This window comes from Xenopus laevis, chromosome 6S (assembly GCF_017654675.1).
Source record: "Xenopus laevis strain J_2021 chromosome 6S, Xenopus_laevis_v10.1, whole genome shotgun sequence".
Taxonomy (NCBI): Eukaryota; Metazoa; Chordata; class Amphibia; order Anura; family Pipidae; genus Xenopus; species Xenopus laevis.
Genome location: NC_054382.1, coordinates 123,723,855 through 123,742,168, shown reverse-complemented (window position 1 = coordinate 123,742,168; position 18,314 = coordinate 123,723,855). Strand labels below are relative to the sequence as shown.

General features: G+C 40.2%; 1 protein-coding gene across 3 annotated transcripts in view; it reads left to right on the top strand.

The window, feature by feature from the left end:
* samd12.S (sterile alpha motif domain containing 12 S homeolog) overlaps positions 1-18,314 on the top strand; it is a 352,270-nt gene that overhangs the window by 125,509 nt on the left and 208,447 nt on the right. The window lies entirely within an intron of this gene.

The window sequence follows — 18,314 nt, the reverse complement described above, 5'->3', positions numbered from 1 at the left end:
GGAAGGGAGTGTGACTGTGGGATAGCAGGTATAGTAGGGAGAGATGGTGTCTATAGTAGGGATGCACCGAATCCAGGATTCGGTTCGGGATTCGGCCAGGATTCTGCCTTTTTCAGCAGGATTCGGATTCGGCCGAATCCTTCTGCCCAGCCGAACCGAATCTGAATCCTAATTTGCATATGCAAATTAGGGACGGGAGGGAAATTGCATGACTTTTTTTCAGAAAACAAGGAAGTAAAAAATGTTTTCCCCTTAGCACCCCTAATTTGCATATGCAAATTAGGGTTCGGATTCGGTTCGGTATTCGGCCGAATCTTTCACGAAGGATTCGGGGGTTCGGCCGAATCCAAAAAAGTGGATTCGGTGCATCCCTAGTCTATAGTAACAGTGGGTAATAGTCTCTGGGAAGAGAATGTGACTCTGGGATAGCAGGTATAGTAGGGAGAGATGGTGTCTATAGTAACAGTGGATAATAGTCTCTGGGAAGGGAGTGTGACTGTGGGATAGCACGTATAGTAGGGAGAGATGGTGTCTATAGTAACAGTGGATAATAGTCTCTGGGAAGGGAGTGTGACTGTGGGATAGCAGGTATAGTAGGAGAGATGGTGCCTATAGTAACAGTGGGATAATAGTCTCTGGGAAGGGAGTGTGACTGTGGGATAGCAGGTATAGTAGGGAGAGATGGTGCCTATAGTAACAGTGGATAATAGTCTCTGGGAAGGGAGTGTGACTGTGGGATAGCAGGTATAGTAGGGAGAGATGGTGCCTATAGTAACAGTGGGATAATAGTCTCTGGGAAGGGAGTGTGACTGTGGGATAGCAGGTATAGTAGGGAGAGATGGTGTCTATAGTAACAGTGGATAATAGTCTCTGGGAAGGGAGTGTGACTGTGGGATAACAGGTATAGTAGGGAGAGATGGTGCCTATAGTAACAGTAGATAATAGTCTCTGGGAAGGGAGTGTGACTGTGGGATAGCAGGTATAGTAGGGAGAGATGGTGTCTATAGTAACAGTGGATAATAGTCTCTGGGAAGGGAGTGTGACTGTGGGATAGCAGGTATAGTAGGGAGAGATGGTGTCTATAGTAACAGTGGATAGGTAACATTTTTTCCTATCTTGACAGTTTAAAAATCGAATTAACCTGATCTGTTTGGTTGGGCCGTACTATAATTTGCTCTTCAAAATATTTATGGAAAGTAAATAATCCTCTGCATTTCCAAAACAAAGTCAGTTATTGCCTGTGTCCCCTTTGCCATTGCAATTGTATTTACAGTACAAAGAGGAATTGTTTGTCTGCATCTAAACATGTTTGTGAAATTGGTATTTTTAGAAAGCCTGTTTGCCATCTGTTACTGTAAAACATAATGGGGATAGTATAATCAACTATACTTGTTTAAAATAGAATAAATAGAAATAGGCTTTTTTTTCCCCAAACTGCAGTAATAGTGTCTAACAAGATATTCTGTATTGGGGAATCTACAGCCACCCCTTAATCCCCCACAGGACTAATGGCTTCTAGAAGGATAATGTTTGATATCAGTATTTATTTAAATGTGTGTGCTGTGTGAGAGCTGTTATAAGAAAAGCTTTCAGTTTAGTGTTGTTATAGAATTGGTTGAATGAGAGACTGCAAAGATAAATAATTTACATTTTCTGCTTGGACCAGTGCTGTTAGAGGTGAAATCAATTGTGAGCAATTGAATAAAGCCGGGGAATTACAGTGGGGCTTCCTTAAAGAGATTCTGTCATAGGAATGCTTTTTCAAAATGCATCAGTTAATAGTGCTGGTCCGGCAGAATTCTGCACTGAAATCAGTTTTTGAAAAGATCACACAGAGTTTTTTTTATACTTTATTTTGGAATCTGACATGGGACTAGACATATTGTCCATTTCCCAAGTTCTCCCAGTCATGTGACTTGTGCTCTCATAAACTTCAGTCACTCTTTACTGCTGTACTGCAAGTTGGAGTGATTTCACACACTCTCTCTCCCCCCCAGCAGCCCATCAGCAGAACAATGGGAAGGTAACCAGATAACAGCTCCCTAACACAAGATAACAGCTGCCTGGTAGATACGTATAAGAACAACACTCAATAGTAAAATCCAGGTCCCACTGAGACACATTCAGTTACATTGAGTAGGAGAAACAACAGCCTGCCAGGAAGCAGTTCCATTTTAAAGTACTGGCTCTTTCTGAAATCACATGACCAGGCAAAATGACCTGAGATGCACCTACACACCGATATTACAACTAAAAAATTAAACACTTGCTGGTTCAGGAATGACATTTTACATGGTAGGGTGGATTATTTGCAGTGTAAACAATGTAAGTTAGAAATATAAACTTCACCATAAAAACCTGGACAGTAACCCTTTAATTAAGAATTGCAACTGGAGAATATATATTTTTTTATATGTTGTATAGACTTTTGCGCATAAAAGCAAGTTATTTTGTTGGTGTTATTTGATAAAAGTCAGAAGAGCAAGTTGAATTCTCTAATGCCACTACCAGCTTTTTAGAATCTGTTCTAGGAATTAACGTGTTCAGTAATAAAATCATGTTGTCATACAAGTCAGGGTATTTCATTGACACAACACATCCTTTGAGAACATTAAAATGAATGTCAATGTAGTTTTGTTGTCCCAGACTGATATTATTGGCCCTGATTCAAAATTTCTGTTGGGGAGAAAGGAAGTTAAGAGGAGACACATCTCTGTAGCTTCTCCAGATCATTGTCAGCCACAAAAAAATGGAAAGATGACCAGGCATTTGTTCATTTGTGGGCCAGTTGGTTGGATACCATCCTCTGCCTTCAATGGGGCAAATTCACTAAGTGCCGAAGCGCCGAAAGCTAGCGTCAATTCGCTAGCGTTGGGCATTTTCGTTACTTCGCAAATTCACTAACGAACGCTGGCGTAGATTCGCTAGTGTTACTTCGCACCCTTATGCCTGGCGAATTTTCGCTACGGACGTAACTACGCAAATTCACTAACGCGCGCAGTGTACTGAACGCTACCTTTTACGCTAGACTTCCTTCGCCACCTCAGACCAGGCGAATCGCAATAGAGTAGATAGGGATTGTTTAAAAAAAAGTCAAAATTTTTTCTAAGTCCCAAAAAACGCAGGTGTGTTTTCTACATTATGGGTGATAGGCTGAAAAAGATCGAAAATTATTTTGGGGCTCCCCTCCTTCCCCCCTACATTTCCTAACTCATGGCAACTTAACTATACAGTGGGCACATGTGTAGGGCAAAATAAAAATTTTATTTGATGTTTTGAAGGTTTTCTAGGCATTTGTAGTGCGGATACGTATTCCTCCATTGAAATTTGAATTTGGCGCCGTATGCAAATTAACCATCTCTAGCGAAACTTCGCTTCGCTTGGCGAATCAACGCTAGCGCAACTTCGCAATCTTACGCTACCCTTGTGCGCAACTTCGGATTTTAGTGAATTTGCGGAGCGCTGGCGAAACTACGCCTGGCGAAGCGCGGCGAAGTTGCGCCTGCCGCAACTTTGAATCTTAGTGAATTTGCCCCAATGTCTTCAAGTTTCGTGATATGCTGAGCCAGCTGGTGCAAATCTCCTCTGTATCCTGTTCCTGACTTTATGTCCTCAGTAACGTGTAGATACTATGTAAATTGGATATAAGAACAGATACACCAAAGCAGATACTATGCTGCTACATTGTTTATTCACACAACATGTTTCGAGCTGTGGGCTCTTTTTCAAGTGTTCACACTTTGCAATGGGGTTTTTCTCTCCAGAAAATTCACAATTTAACTCCTTGATTGGAAAATGTTGATGAAAATAATTGGAGTCATCCAAATATTAGGAGTCAGCGGGAAGGTTCTCATAAGCTCTTGTGAGGAACAAGTCGCATATGGGAAATGTTCACAGGTGACTTACTATGTCCTACGTTTGTCCTTCTCAGCCTTTGATGGAAGAGTGTAAAGCTGGCCATACACGGGCCGATAAAAGCTGCCGAACGAGTCGGCAGCTTATTGGCCCATGTGTGAGGCCCTCTGATGGGCTTCCCCGATTGATATCTGGCCGAAAGTCAGGCAGATGTCGATTGGGCAGGGCTAAAAATCCCGTCGGATTGCGGCCACATCTGTTTGTTGATGTAGTCCCGCGATCTGACGTCCAATATGCCATACGTTATGATCCGATCATTGGGCCCTAGGTCCCACGATCGGATTAGCCCAATTTTACCCACCTCCAGGTGGGCATATTGGGGAGCGATCCGCTCGTTTGGCAAAATCGCCAAATGAGCAGATCTCTATGTGTATGGCCACCTTAAGGGCAGAGACACATGCAAAGATTTGGGAGATTTAGTTGCAACAAATCGCCTATTATTCGAGCGACTAATCTCCCCGAACTGCCTTCCCGCCTGCTAGAATCTAAATCGCAGATGGTATGGTACTGGGAGTGCTTCATTTTCTGAAGTCGTCAGAAGTTGCCTTATGAGGACGGGCGGCTTCGGAAAACGAAACACTCTGTGTGCCACTCTGCTGGCGATTAAGGTTCTCGCCAGTGGGAAGGCTTTTCTAGGAAATTAGTCGCCTGAAGAAGAGGCGATTTGTCTCCGGGGCGACCAAATCTCCCCTAATCTTCGCGTGTGTCTCTGCTCTAAAAGGTGAAGTCCCTAATCCTGTTTATGATCATCTGGCTTTTGTTCTGTTCATGGGACCTTCTTCTTGCATTTCTTTTTATGTTTATTGCATTGGTTGTTATCAAGAACGTCTTCCTTGCCATTTCTATGACTTGTTTTGATGTACGACTGTGTTTTCTCTGATCACTCTCTGTACTTGCTTTTGTTTTGTACTACAGAAAAGTTATTTTACCAAAGCTTTGATTGATAGGTTTTCAGGAACCTTATTTTAGTTTAGAATTACAATTTGGACTCAGACTTTGATTTATTTGCTTGGTGATTCCAATCATTGTCTCCGCACTGGAGAATATATATATATATCTTTTTCTATTATTTCCGACGTTTACCTATTGCCATAAAAGCAAGTTATTTTGTTTGGTGCTTGTTTGTTAAAAGTCAGAACAATTCAAGTACAATTCTGTAATGCCTCGACCAGCTTTCAGCTTGGCCAGTGTTAAGCTTCTTTTTAAAATTTGTTTTAAGATGATAGTATTCTGTAATAAAATCCTTTGTTCTGCATGCCGGTGTATTTGAATGACAAAGCACATCTACTGAGATCATTAAAGCTAATGGAAATGTAGTCTGTAATCTTTCTCCCAGCCAACAAGCATACAATATGTAGTTGTTTTTGTACCAAAGTTATGTTTTAGCAATTAAACCATGAAAGTAAATGAAATGTAAAAAAAAGGTCAGACATCATTAGATGCTAAAGTGTTAGAATTTCAAGGCTGTGAATTTGTTCTATATAAAGAATTGGGAATTAACTTTTAAGTAATTTGCTAAAATGCAGTTTCTTTATTATTAGTTTGGACTGGTAAAAGAAGAGTTTTTCAGGTGTTTTTTTTTTAATATGCAAACCAAGAAGCCAATTGGATGAATGGCTTTAAAAATGTTGGTGTATTTCAACACATGCAGCAAATGGAGAAGGTTGGATGGTGTCGCTGATAATGATGGTGCTAAATAAAACCCATTTTCCATTGAATTTAACAGTACAGGTGTACTGTTAAATTCAATGGAAAAGGGGTTTTATTTAGCACCATCATTATGAGGGACACCATCCAACCTTCTCCATTTGTATACAAGGTGGCACAGTTGCGCATGCCTTCGCAGTACTGCCTTGTGGCACTTGAGTTTATTTCCAGAGCTTACATTATATAAAGTGTTTTTTTGGGTTTACTTCAGGTACCATGGTTTACTCCCTCGTTTTGGTATCTTGTGCCTGTTTTATGACTGTGATCAGGAAATTATTTGGTTTTGGTTTTAAACTCACTGTAAATTACTGCTTAATAATAACAATAATAATAATAATAATAATAATATAAACTTTTACTGTACCCCAGAATATTTTGGACATAATCGCATAATCCATGTGTTTGGATGCACACTCTATGGCAATGATCCCCAACCAGTAGCTCGTGAGCAACATGTTGCTCTCCAACCCCTTGGATGTTGCTCTCAGGATCCTCAAAGCAGGAGCTTATTTTTGAATTCCAAGCTTGAAATCAAGTTTTAATTTTAAAGTGCCAAACATAGCCTCCTGTAGGCTGCCAGTCCTCATAGGGGCTACCAAATAGCCATTCACAGCCCTTATTTGGCACCCAAGGGACTTTTTCATGCTTGTGTTGCTCCCCAACTCTTTTTACATTTGAATGTGGTTCACAGGTAAAAAAGGTTGGGGACCCCTGCTCTATGGTATGTAAAAGAACCGTAATCCAGAAGAACTAACTAATAATAAACACGTAGGTCTGCAAAGAAGCTCAACACAAAGCAAGTTTATTTTGATATTACCACAGTTCAAATTAAGATAAAGTGGCAAATTCACTAAAGGGCGAATTTTCACCAGAGAAGTATCCGCCACCATTTGTGCCTCTTCTGCAGGCATAAATTCGTTGCCACTACGCTAATTCATTAAAATGCGACGTTGCGTTTCTGTAGCCGCACGCTGGCAAAGTTTCACTAACGTTAATTTGTCAGCGCGGGCATTTCATAGCGATCCTTCTCTAGCATTCAATTGTGCCTAGCGAAACTGTGTTAGTACACTTACGCTTAGGTAAATTTGTATAGGGCAGGTTCATATAGGTCGCATATGTCAGGACCATGCGGCGCAGTCAATCCGTCCGGAGGCTCCAGCGGCGCATCCAAGATGGAGACGCTCATTGAAGACACTTGGGGACACCGGCGCGATGATGCCACGCGCATGGCACGAAACTTGAACTTAAAAAGCCTTCCGGGTCACGGGTTCGATACCCAAGTATAGGATTTGTTTGTAACAAATGTAATTCTTATTGATTGATTATCTGGACTTTGACCCCTGCCTGGACCTTGTTTCTGTTATATTTCTGCCTGCCTTTGAACTCCTGGACTTGGACTTTTTTTCGGATTTTGCCTGAACCCTTTTGTACCACAATCTCAGACTTTTAACCCTAAAGCTTCCTCCTTGGTCCCTACTACTCCCTGGTGGGAGCCGATAGGCCCCCTGACAGTATAGACGTCTTTATTAGAGATGTTGGTGCAAATGCTTGAAGTGGCCACTTATTGAATATACAAATGTCCAAGGAAGCATTAAAAAGACAAAAGAGATCTTCTAATGCCCTAGACATGAGCCCACCCTAAAACAAATGTGGCATGCCCCTCAAATGTTTGGAAAAAATGTTAACACTAAAATCTTTAATAGTTAGGGCTTTTAAAGGCAATCCCACTTTAAAATACCAGCTTTTTTTTACGACTTTTATGACTTTTCAGCATACAGGATATGATGTCACAGACATAAGATTGAGGAGGATGTAGCTTCATCTTATTAGTTTGAAAGTCTAAGGTGGCAAAGGAAACTCTGCCGAAAAAGTTAGCGTTTTGTAAAAATCGAACTTAAGTAAATTTGTAACAATCGTTCACCTGAGCGAAAATTCGCCTGGCAGTAGGGTGTGAAACTTCTCTAGTCACTTTCGCTAGAGAATTGTTCTCTACATCTGTAAATAGTTGATGTCCCTGTGGATTGGATTTCTGGCAAATTTTCGCTAGCGGTGGCCACTTCGCCCTTAAATAGTAAATCTGCCCCAAAGGGTCTTTGTAGTAAAGCAAGATCCCATTAGGATAGGCAAGGTCTGATGACAAACAAGTAGTTGGTAAATGGCAAAAAATCATCAACACGATTCACAAAATTCCCCGACCAACCTGCTTGATGGGCACTTTGAATTTGAGATGTATGACCAGTATTTGTTTCCTCTGGGAATGGGAACTGCTATGACTGAAAGGGAGCCCTGAAAGTTGAGATGCTTCAAATATTCTCAGAAACTGGAAGACTTTGGTTGCCACATTCCGACAGTCACTTGGGTTAACTGCCTTTAGCATCACAGGACTAATTATGGGATTTGCATTATAACAAACAAGGGAAAGTTGTGCTCAGCAATGAGGTTGTGACCACAAAATTCACATAGACAAATACAAGAGTCCTCTGCATTCAACCCATATCAATATATTTAGGACATTGAAACATTTTGTGCCTATAGCTTCTAAAAATGCCTTACCCTTTAAACAAAACAGGGATTGTTTGTCCATATATTACAATATATTTAAGCTGGCCAACTATATCAAAGTCATCCCCGGTGTGGCCAGTCCTACACTCAACTTGCATCTGATTCATTAAGAATTCTATTGCTTCATTATACACTTTATAAAGGGACTAAGTTTTACCCGTTACTTTCAAAGTAAAACTACCAAACTTGGTTGCCCTTTTATTGGCCACCAGTGGGATGTCTATGTGAATTTTGTGGTCACAACCTCATTGCACCCCCGTTTAATGTTTTATAAAATTAGTGGTGAGCTCAACTTTCCCTTGTTTGTTATAATTTATACAGGAGCAGTGGCCAGCTCTATGTTGTAGTTCCCACGCTTTCAGGCTAAAGTCAAATGATCCCGCTGATGGCCAATAAAATGGCGACCAAGTTTGGGAAAAATGTTCTTTGGGTGCGAAATAAGGGCTGTAATTGGCCATTTGGTAGCCCCTATGGGGATTGTCAGCCTACATTGAGGCTCTGTATGTTAGTGCACCTAGTTTATATACAACCAAAACTTGCCTCCAAGCCTAGAATTCAAAAATAAGCCCCTGCTTTGAGGCCACTGGGAGCAACATCCAAGGGGTTGGAGAGCAACATGTTACTCACGAGCTACTGGTTGGGGATCACTGATCTAGATGAATGAAAATCTTCATAGTCACTTTGCTGAAATATGGCGCGTATTTTCAATATGGCAGGCAAACTCTCGCATGATGGAATGCAAAAGTACGTATTTGCAGAGTTGTCTGCTGGTGACGTAATTACGCCGTGCGATTACATTTTGAATGTAAATTGCTTTTCTGTGTGGCTTTTTTTCACAAAAGTTTAACAAAATTCTTCCTAGTGGAATTGTGGGGAAAAAAAGAGAAAAAACAGAAATGCATGTTGGGAAAAGAAAACTACGGACTGCCAAAAGCACATTATCATGCAATGTGGTTTCATTGGCGTAATTAGGCTCGACCACCACGTAAAAATGCCACGCGTGACCTCGCTCTTAGGGTTGCATATTGAGCATCTCATCATATCTTCTCCAGATTATCTTAATTCATAAAATTTCATAATGTTGCACAGTCCCATATCTAAAGAATATGTTTTGCACTCCCTGGGAGTTTGTTATTGAAGATGCTCCTCAAGTGACAGAAAGTGACGGATATACCCATCAAGTTCAGCCCTTAATTCCTTTGTAGCTTCTAGTTGCAGTGGTAGAGAGGTGGCAGATTGTGTCCCATATGTACACAGCTGGCAGATAGGGCACAAGCTTCCCATCATTCTGGCTTCATTATACATTTTAACAGGAATTAACAACCTGGAAAAAAATAAAAACACAAGCAAAAAACATGTTATTTTTGTTCAGCAAAGGTTGCTAAAACAATAGTGACGCTTCTGTTAATTAACACATACAGTGTTGCTTCAAATGTTGGTAGACAAAAAAACAAACGAGAAGAAAATGACTGGGAATAACATATTAATTATCATCTCACTTTTTTAAGTCTTCCTACCGCACTGAGAGACCTTATGTTATTCTACTCGGAGGCATAAAAACAGAGCCAAGGAAAATAGGTTTGGGATTTTTTTTCTTTCATCTGTCACAGGGAGACATGCACTCTTATTTAAGCTACATGGTAGATTTAGCGAAAGCAAAAACTCCTGACGAGCACTGCTGCTTAGAAAATAAAGTATATCAAACTTTCCTTAAAGAGATCCTGTCATCGGAAAATATTTTTTTTTCAAAACGCACCAGTTAATAGTGCTGCTCCTGCAGACTTCTGCACTGAAATCCATTTCTCAAAAGAACAAACAGATTTTGTTTATATTCAATTTTGAAATCTGACATGGGGCTAGACATTTTGTCAGTTTCCCAGCTGCCCCAAGTCATGTGACTTGTGTCTGCACTTTAGGAGAGAAATGCTTTCTGGCAGGCTGCTGTTTTACCTTCTCAATGTAACTGAATGTGTCTCAGTGGGACATGGGTTTTCACTATTGAGTGTTGTTCTTAGATCTACCAGGCAGCTGTTATCTTGTGTTAGGGAGCTGTTATCTGGTTACCTTCTCATTGTTCTTTTGTTTGGCTGCTGAAGAGTGAAAGGGAGGGGGGTGATATCACTTCAACTTGCAGTACAGCAGTAAAGAGTGATTGAAGTTTATCAGAGCACAAGTCACATGACTTGGGGCAGCTGGGAAATTCACAATATGTCAAGCCCCATGTCAGATTTCAAAATTGAATATAAAATAAATCTGTTTGCTCTTTTGAGAAATGGATTTCAGTGCAGAATTCTGCTGGAGCAGAATTTTTTTTTTTTCCCATGACAGTATCCCTTTAAGAACTCTCCTGCATTCATGACTTGCTATCTGCTGCCAAGACCATGCCCATAACATGAATATGTTAAAAATGTTAAAATGAAATATTTCAATAGTTACAACTTAAAAGTTGTAACTATTGAAATATTTCATTTTAATATTTTTTTTTCCCAACCATTTGAGGGACATTCCGGCTTTAAAATATGAAAAAAAGTGTTTTTTAAAAAATTTTATGACTTTTCGACATACAGGATATGATGTCACTAACATAAGATTGAGCAGGATGTAGCTTCATCTTATCAGTTGGCCAGGAAGGAATGTCGAAGGAAATTCTGGCAAAAGCTGTAATGTTCTGTTCACTTTAGTGAATTTGTAGAGTAACAATCATTCGCCTGAGCGAAAATGTAACTGGTGAAAGGGCACAAAACTGCACTAGCGACGGTCTCTTTTGCTAGCGAATTGTCCTCTACGCCTGTTAGTAAATTGTCCCTGCGGATGGGATTTCTGGAGAATTTTCACTAGCAACGGCCACTTCACCCTTTAGTAAATCTGCCGCATAATCTTCATTGTTTGTCCGAGGAATCTCTTAGAAGCACGTAGGTCTTCAGGATTTAATTTATACTTTGATGCAGTCGATTGTGATAGGAGGGGGCTGTAAAACAGAAGGCCTTTAACGTGTTTCCTGGCCAATTAAAGGTTAAAAATGAAACCAAGGGGGTTATTTATCAAAGCCCAATTTTAGTCAACATTTTCTGCTACAAACTCTGATCAAATCCGCTCGGGTTTTTTACTCTTATTTATTAAATGTTGCCGCAAATTTGCTTTGCGGGAAAAAAAATCAGATTTTCACAATTTTTTCAGATGTTTCACTCGAAAACTTTTTTTCGCCCGAAAACTTTGGGGTATTGCACGAAACCCAGTGCACATCGAAAAATCATTGGGACTTCTCCCATTGACTGATATGGAACCTAGACAGGTCTGAGATGCCGGATTTTCTAATTCGTGCATTTACATCCTCGAGGTTTAATAAACTCAGAAAAATCGGTTGTTTTTTTAAAAGTCCGATTGTATGAAAATTTTTTTTTACATTTTTTGGGGATTTTAGTAAAAAAAAACAAGGGTTCTGGTAAGGAGACACCATATCAAGGAACAGAAGTAGAAAAGTTAAAAAGAGGAGTTTCCTGCCCACTGTCAACCCTGTCCATCAGAAGATGAACCAGGAGCATCGCCTGGAACCTACACTCAAATCAATGTTGCCAAATGTTCAGAGGAAAGTGCATTTAACCATAATGGCCAGATGTAGAGATATGTAAGTATTTGTGATAGTTGGTTTGGCATATATTTATTTAATCATGTGTTGGTTGATAAGAAAATAATGCAGCTGTGAGTTTAATTTTAGGGAATTTAGGATTTGAAGTATGGGTACATTTATGATGCAGAGACATAAATGGATTCACTGAAATGAGAGGAGTGTTGGTATTCCATGTTTTTAACCTTTTAACTGTGTTCAGGTGTGGGAGCACAATGGTGTGCGACTGTTTGTTTTGTTTGTTTCTGTACAGAATTCATTGTGTGATGTCAGTATTTGAGTGTGTTCAGTAATGGATGCAGATTACTTGACGTCAGTGATGTGTGTTGTATTTGCATGGGACTTGGGAAACCAGGAACATTGTGATTTATTGGCTTCATCCATCACTGACACTGTACTCTCTGGGGGGGCATTTATCAAGGTGACACCATGATGAAAACTTACATTGCTACCAAGACTATTATAAATTGAACAAACTCAGGAGATTCCAAACTGTTTTTGGAAGCAACACCAGCACAAAAACTATTCATCTGAAGATTGGGGTTTTCATGGTTGAGCAGCCATATTTAATCCAAACATCAACATGCACAATAGTAATCGCCCAACTGGTGTGGGTAAAGGTCACCACCATTGGTTAAGGGCTGTGTTTCAAACCGTGCAAAGTGCACAAGTGTTTCCTACTTTGAGGGAACAGTTTGGGGGTGGCTTTTCCCAGTTTCCGCAAAATAATGTCCTAATGGGCAACAGCTATTCATTTTTTGATTGGTAGGGGAAGAATTTGACAAGACCCTGACCTCAACACAACTGAACACCTGCAGGATGAGTTGGAGAATGGACTGAGAGCTAGTTCTAGTTGCTATAAATTTCCAACTTATAGCAAATTCCATCAACAATATTTCAAAATCTATTAAAAAGCCTCCCGAAAAATAGTACAGGCAGTAATAGAACCAAAAGCAACATTTACTGTAACTACAAATCATTACATTTGCATTCAAAATGAGACGTTGAATAGGCTGGTGTCAGGATTTTGAAAATAATTTTCCCATGTTATGTACATTATTCTGCCGTGCACATGGTGTATTTTTGCTGTGTTTAGGTTTCTACTGGAACTTGCTTTGTTTTACATTTCCCGGATAGCGTCTGACAACAGGGAGCATTGTAAGGTAGATTTTGGTTCCACCTTGTGATGTGTGTTATAACCAGCATTAGGTGAGAGTGGGGGTTTTTACACTGAATTTTTAGTTTTTTAGAAATATATAAAAACCACACATTTTTCACGATTCGCAATTGGATTGTAAGTAAATGGGCCCTATATTTGTGATTTCATTTTTGTTTGCTTTTTTAGGATGACAATAGAAATATGGGTTTGCGTGGTTTCTTTTTTATAAGAAGTGTATAGGGTTTCCACCTGATTTCACCCGGACAGCCCGATTTTTGTAAGTACCTGTCCTGATTTCTAAATTAGGAAATCTGGACAGGACATTGAAATGAATGACATGGTGATCAGCCAATCACGGATCACCACGTCATCTGTCCCGCCCCCTACATTTCCCACCCTGTGCCCGACATCATCCGGCCTGCCCCTGATTTCCCCATCCCACCCCCAATGTCCCCAAGGAAAAAAGGTGGAAACCCTAGAAGTGTATGATTTTTAGTGTTTCTGTCGCTATTTTTACATCTTATTTACTGCTAATTTACTTCCAAAATTCCTCTTGTCCCACATCTCTATTCTGCCTCTGAATTTCATCCTCTGCATCACACCCCCTTCCCCATCATTGCTGCACAGACCTGCCCATTGTTTACTTTTCTCAAATTAATACTGACTTTGCTATAGAGCAGAATGCTGTTTTTTTTTCCTTTTTAGTTTTTACATTAATCGTTCTGCTGACTTGTCAGTTTTCTTCTTCATGTTAATGCATTTTCTTGCTCTCTCCGAAGAGCCCATCTTTGTATATTATTGTGCTGTCTGTATAAGGCAACCCAATCTCTGCCGGATCTGCTCAGTTCACTGTACAGTGTTGGACTGGCCCACAGGGATACCAGGAAAACTCAGTGGGCCCTCATGCTGCTAAACATTTGCCCTATTTCATGGCCATTTCCTATTTCTATGAGAACATAGAGACATAATAATAGATTATAGTATGTAAAGAAAAGAGACTAGGAAAAAAGAGGTTGAGTGAGAAGAAAAATAATACTGTAGTACTGAGAGTGGGGCCCTGGTTTTTTGGTGGGCCCCTGGTGTCCCAGATCGATACCGGCACTGTAATACAGGACTGCAGCCATGGAGAAAGCCAGAAAATATTAACATGGAGTAAAGTCCTGCCTCTTGTAATATTAGCAGTCCTTTAGCCATTGGCACAAGCAAGATCTTAGCAGCAACAAAGACTGGAAGCCACGTTGGGGACACATAGACAGCAAAAAGAATGAGCTAGTATGGTGGATATATACATACCTTCAGGAGACAGGCCCGGATTTGGGGAGAGGCCACCTAGGGCGGCAAGATGTTAGGGGTGACAAGCAGGCGCCCCTAACATCTTCTATATAACTTATAGAAAAAAAGGTCCCAATTCCAAAACAGAGCAGAGCAACCGCCCCGCCGCAGCTGAGCTCAGCTTATTGTGAATGTTTGTATAATAATAAGGCCGCCGTGTAGCCATGCCACCACAACCTGGGCTCCTTCTGTGCACCTGTGCTGTACTGTCTGTCTTCATTCCGACAAAGAGTAGAGAGCGGTGCAGAGCTCCTCTTCCAGGCTGTGCCCATGAGATAGCCGTGCACAGTGCAAGTGCAACAGCACAGGAGCTCCCCCGGAGTGCACTTGAATTTGGCTGGTTGCCTGGCTTCAAGAAATCATTCAGCTACAAGTGGCTGTGGCAGAACTGTACTGTGCACTTTTTCATTATAGCAATTCTTACAGTTGGTAGGTTAAACAGTTAATTCATGAATTAATGATATAAATAATAATAATTACTTATTAAAACTGCCATTTGATGTCAATGGTTATATGGTTTAATATACAATTATTTCCATTTTATTGTCTTTGTTATTTTACTTCTCATAAATGTCCTGATTGGATAAAGATTTACTTCCAGAAAATGGGGGGGGCACAGTAACAGGGCCTAAGGGGGCAAGAAGGGTAAATCCGGCTCTGCCAGGAGAGGTTCTTCAGGCTAAATATAGAAATCAAACAAGCAGGCATGTCTCAAAGATAAGGTTTTGAGCACTGTGTCTCACAGACATGTTATTTTACAAGAGTTGATCCGATATGCGCACATTTATAAAACTGCCAGCTGTAAATTGGCTTTGATGGGAATCAACCCAACGCCAACAACAACGAGAAACAAGAGAGAGTTGGTGACTCGCTGCTTTTTGGACATTGTCTCTATTCCAGTCAACAGGTTCTGAGCAAGAGACAGTAAGTCTTCCAAACTGTAGTGATAAATCCAGAGGTAGGGGAAATGCAGTCATGCTATAGATCAGTGGTCCCCAACCAGTAGCTCATAAGCAACATGGTGCTCGCCAACCCCTTGGATGTTGCTCCCATGGGCCTCAAAGCAGGTGCTTATTTTTGAATTCCAGGCTTAGAAGCAAGTTTTAGTTGTATTAAAACCAGGTGCACTGCCAAACAGAACCTCCTGTAGTCTGCCAATCCACATAGGGGCTACCAAATAGCCAATCACAGCCTTTATTTGGTACTCCAGGAACTTTTTTTAGAATTGTGTTGCCCCCCAAACTCTTTTTACATATGAATGTGGCTCACGGTTAAAAAAAGGTTGGGGCCCCTGCTATAGTGGAACCAAGTTTATGAATGACCCAAAGGTGGGGAAATACACAATCTAAACAATGACTGTCAAACCTTCATTCTCCATGACATGTACACAAAGGTGGTTCTTTCCTGGATGCTGGCCCAGTGCTTTTCCAAAGGCTGCATTATTAACATCCATGTTGTGCTCCAAACACTTGCAGAAGGTAGACTCTCGACTAGATCTTTATATTGAATAAAAAGGAGGGTGCAGCCGATTTTCTATTAAAAATACATTTTATGGCTTTTATTTAGATTTGATAGCAGATAACTAGTTGTCTTGGAATTGTACCTAGTTGTAATATATTATAATATAGGTATGGGATCCCTTATCCGTAAACCTGTTATTCAGAAAGCTCCGAGTTACGGAAAGGCCGTCTCCCATAGACTCCATTTTATCCAAATAATCCAAATTTTTAAAAATGATTTCCTTTTTCTTTGTAATAATAAAACAGTAGCTTGTACTTGATCCAAACAAAGATATAATTAATTAAAACCTTGTTGGAAGCAAAACCAGCCTATTGGTTTAATTAATGTTAATATGATTTGCAAGTAGACTTAAAGATACTGTCATGGGAAAACATGTTTTTTTCACAACCCATCAGTTAATAGTGCTGCTCCAGCAGAATTCTGCACTGAAATCCAATTCTCAAAAGAGCAAACAGATTTTTTTATATTAAATTTAGAAATCTGACATAGGGCTAGACATATTGTCAGTTTCCCAGCTGCCCCAGTCATGTGACTTGTGCCTGCACTTAAGAATGGAACTACTTTTTGGCAGGCCGTTATTTCTCCTACTTAATGTAACTGAATCAGTCTCAGTGGGACTTGGCTTTTACTATTGAGTGTTGTTTTTAGATCTACCAGGGAGCTGTTATCTAGTTACCTTCCCATTGTTCTTTTGTTTGGCTGCTTGGGGGGGAGGGGTGATATCACTCCAACTTCAGTACAGCAGTAAAAAGTGGCTGAAGTTTATCAGAGCACACGTCACATGACTGGGGGCAGCTGGTAAACTGACAATATGTCTAGCCCTATGTTAGATTTCAAAATTGAATATAAAAAATCTGTTTGCTCTTTTGAAAAATGGTTTTCAGCGCAGAATTCTGCTGGAGCAGCACTATTAACTGATGTGTTTTGAAAAAAAACATGTTTTCCCATGACAGTATCCCTTTAAAGTATGAATATCCAAATTACAGAAAGATCGCCAGGTTCCGAGCATTCTGGATAACAGGTCCTATACCTGTATATGATATACCTTAAAATCAGTTTGTAATAAAATAATTTTAGAATTACGTTTAAAAGCCCTAAATGACAGATTCAGAAGCAACAAAATCATGGAGCTTTAACCTTTATGTGGCAAAATTGCTTTACCTGTGGGCTGATACAGAAGCCAAACTGAAACCATTTCTACATGTTGGGTTTACCAAGGGCCTTTAAAGGAGAAGGAAAGCTACGGAGGCATTTTATTGGCAATAGATTAGCTGCAATAGTGCAAGCTAGAATGCTATATTTATTCTGTAGAATGTTTTACCATACCTGAGTAAAAAGCTCTAGAAACTCTCTGTTTGTTTAGGATAGGAGCTGCAGTATTAATGTGGTGTGACATCACTTCCTGCCTGAGTCTCTCCCTGCTCTGGGCTCAGATTACAGTAGAGAAGGGAGGGGGGTGGGGAAGAGGAACAAACTGAGCATGCTCTTGCCCAGGGCAATGAGGTTTAAGCTGAAGGCAGGAAGTCTGATACAGAAGCCCACGAGTACACAATAGAAGGAAAGAAATGCTGTGTTTCTTTTGACAGGGGACTCAGAGCAGCACTACTTTGTGGGTTTACTGGTATATTTAGATGGACCTTTCTGATAAGGCTTACTTAGTTTTAACCTTTCCTTCTCCTTTAAGCAATAAAAGCATGGTCTTTTCTTATCCTTTGATAATTGTGTGTATTTTATTTATCTTGCTGCAGATTTGCTGCTCCGGGGCTATGATAAATGGCTTCCTATATAACTTCTTACTAACGCAACTTATTTTTCTATTGCCCCCAGGCATGTTAATGCTTTAACCCACCGAGATTGGTCACATAAACAAGAAATGCCAAAGTACTATTCTCTTTGTGACATTGATAGCCCCAGCTCCCATTGTAAATACTCAGCTTCTCTCTGACAATAATCCCTGAACTCAGGCTGCCCACGGTGGGAAGATTTATGTCTGTCTGGAACTCCAACGGTAGCTTTCACCTTGAGGAAATTGCTTGCTCTCATGAAATACATATTTTTTTTCCCCTAATACAATTTCAAAATACCACTATCCATACATTATGGAAGAATGGAGCTCAGAACATTGCTAGAGTTTGTTATAGATATAGAGCGGTGAGTATAATGCAGTAGATAATGAAATATTTAGGGATGCGGGAAATAGAATCTTCTCTCTCATGGCACCTATTTATCTAAAGTATAGTTCCATGCATTACAAGCTGGATTGTATTAACAAATGCATTGGCATGCTTAAAGGGACACTATCGCTCCAAATGTTCCCTTTCATTATTTTTTTTTTTTTAATTGCCATTGGGCAACTTTCTGTTACTAATTGGAAATCAGTGGAGTGGAATTGTTCCCTATTAATTGCTAAGGTTACATTGTGGTCTAAAGGATAGCTAAAATCTCAGCAGTAAAGTAGAAGTACGGCTTAGGGGTTGATAAAGCATTTAAATG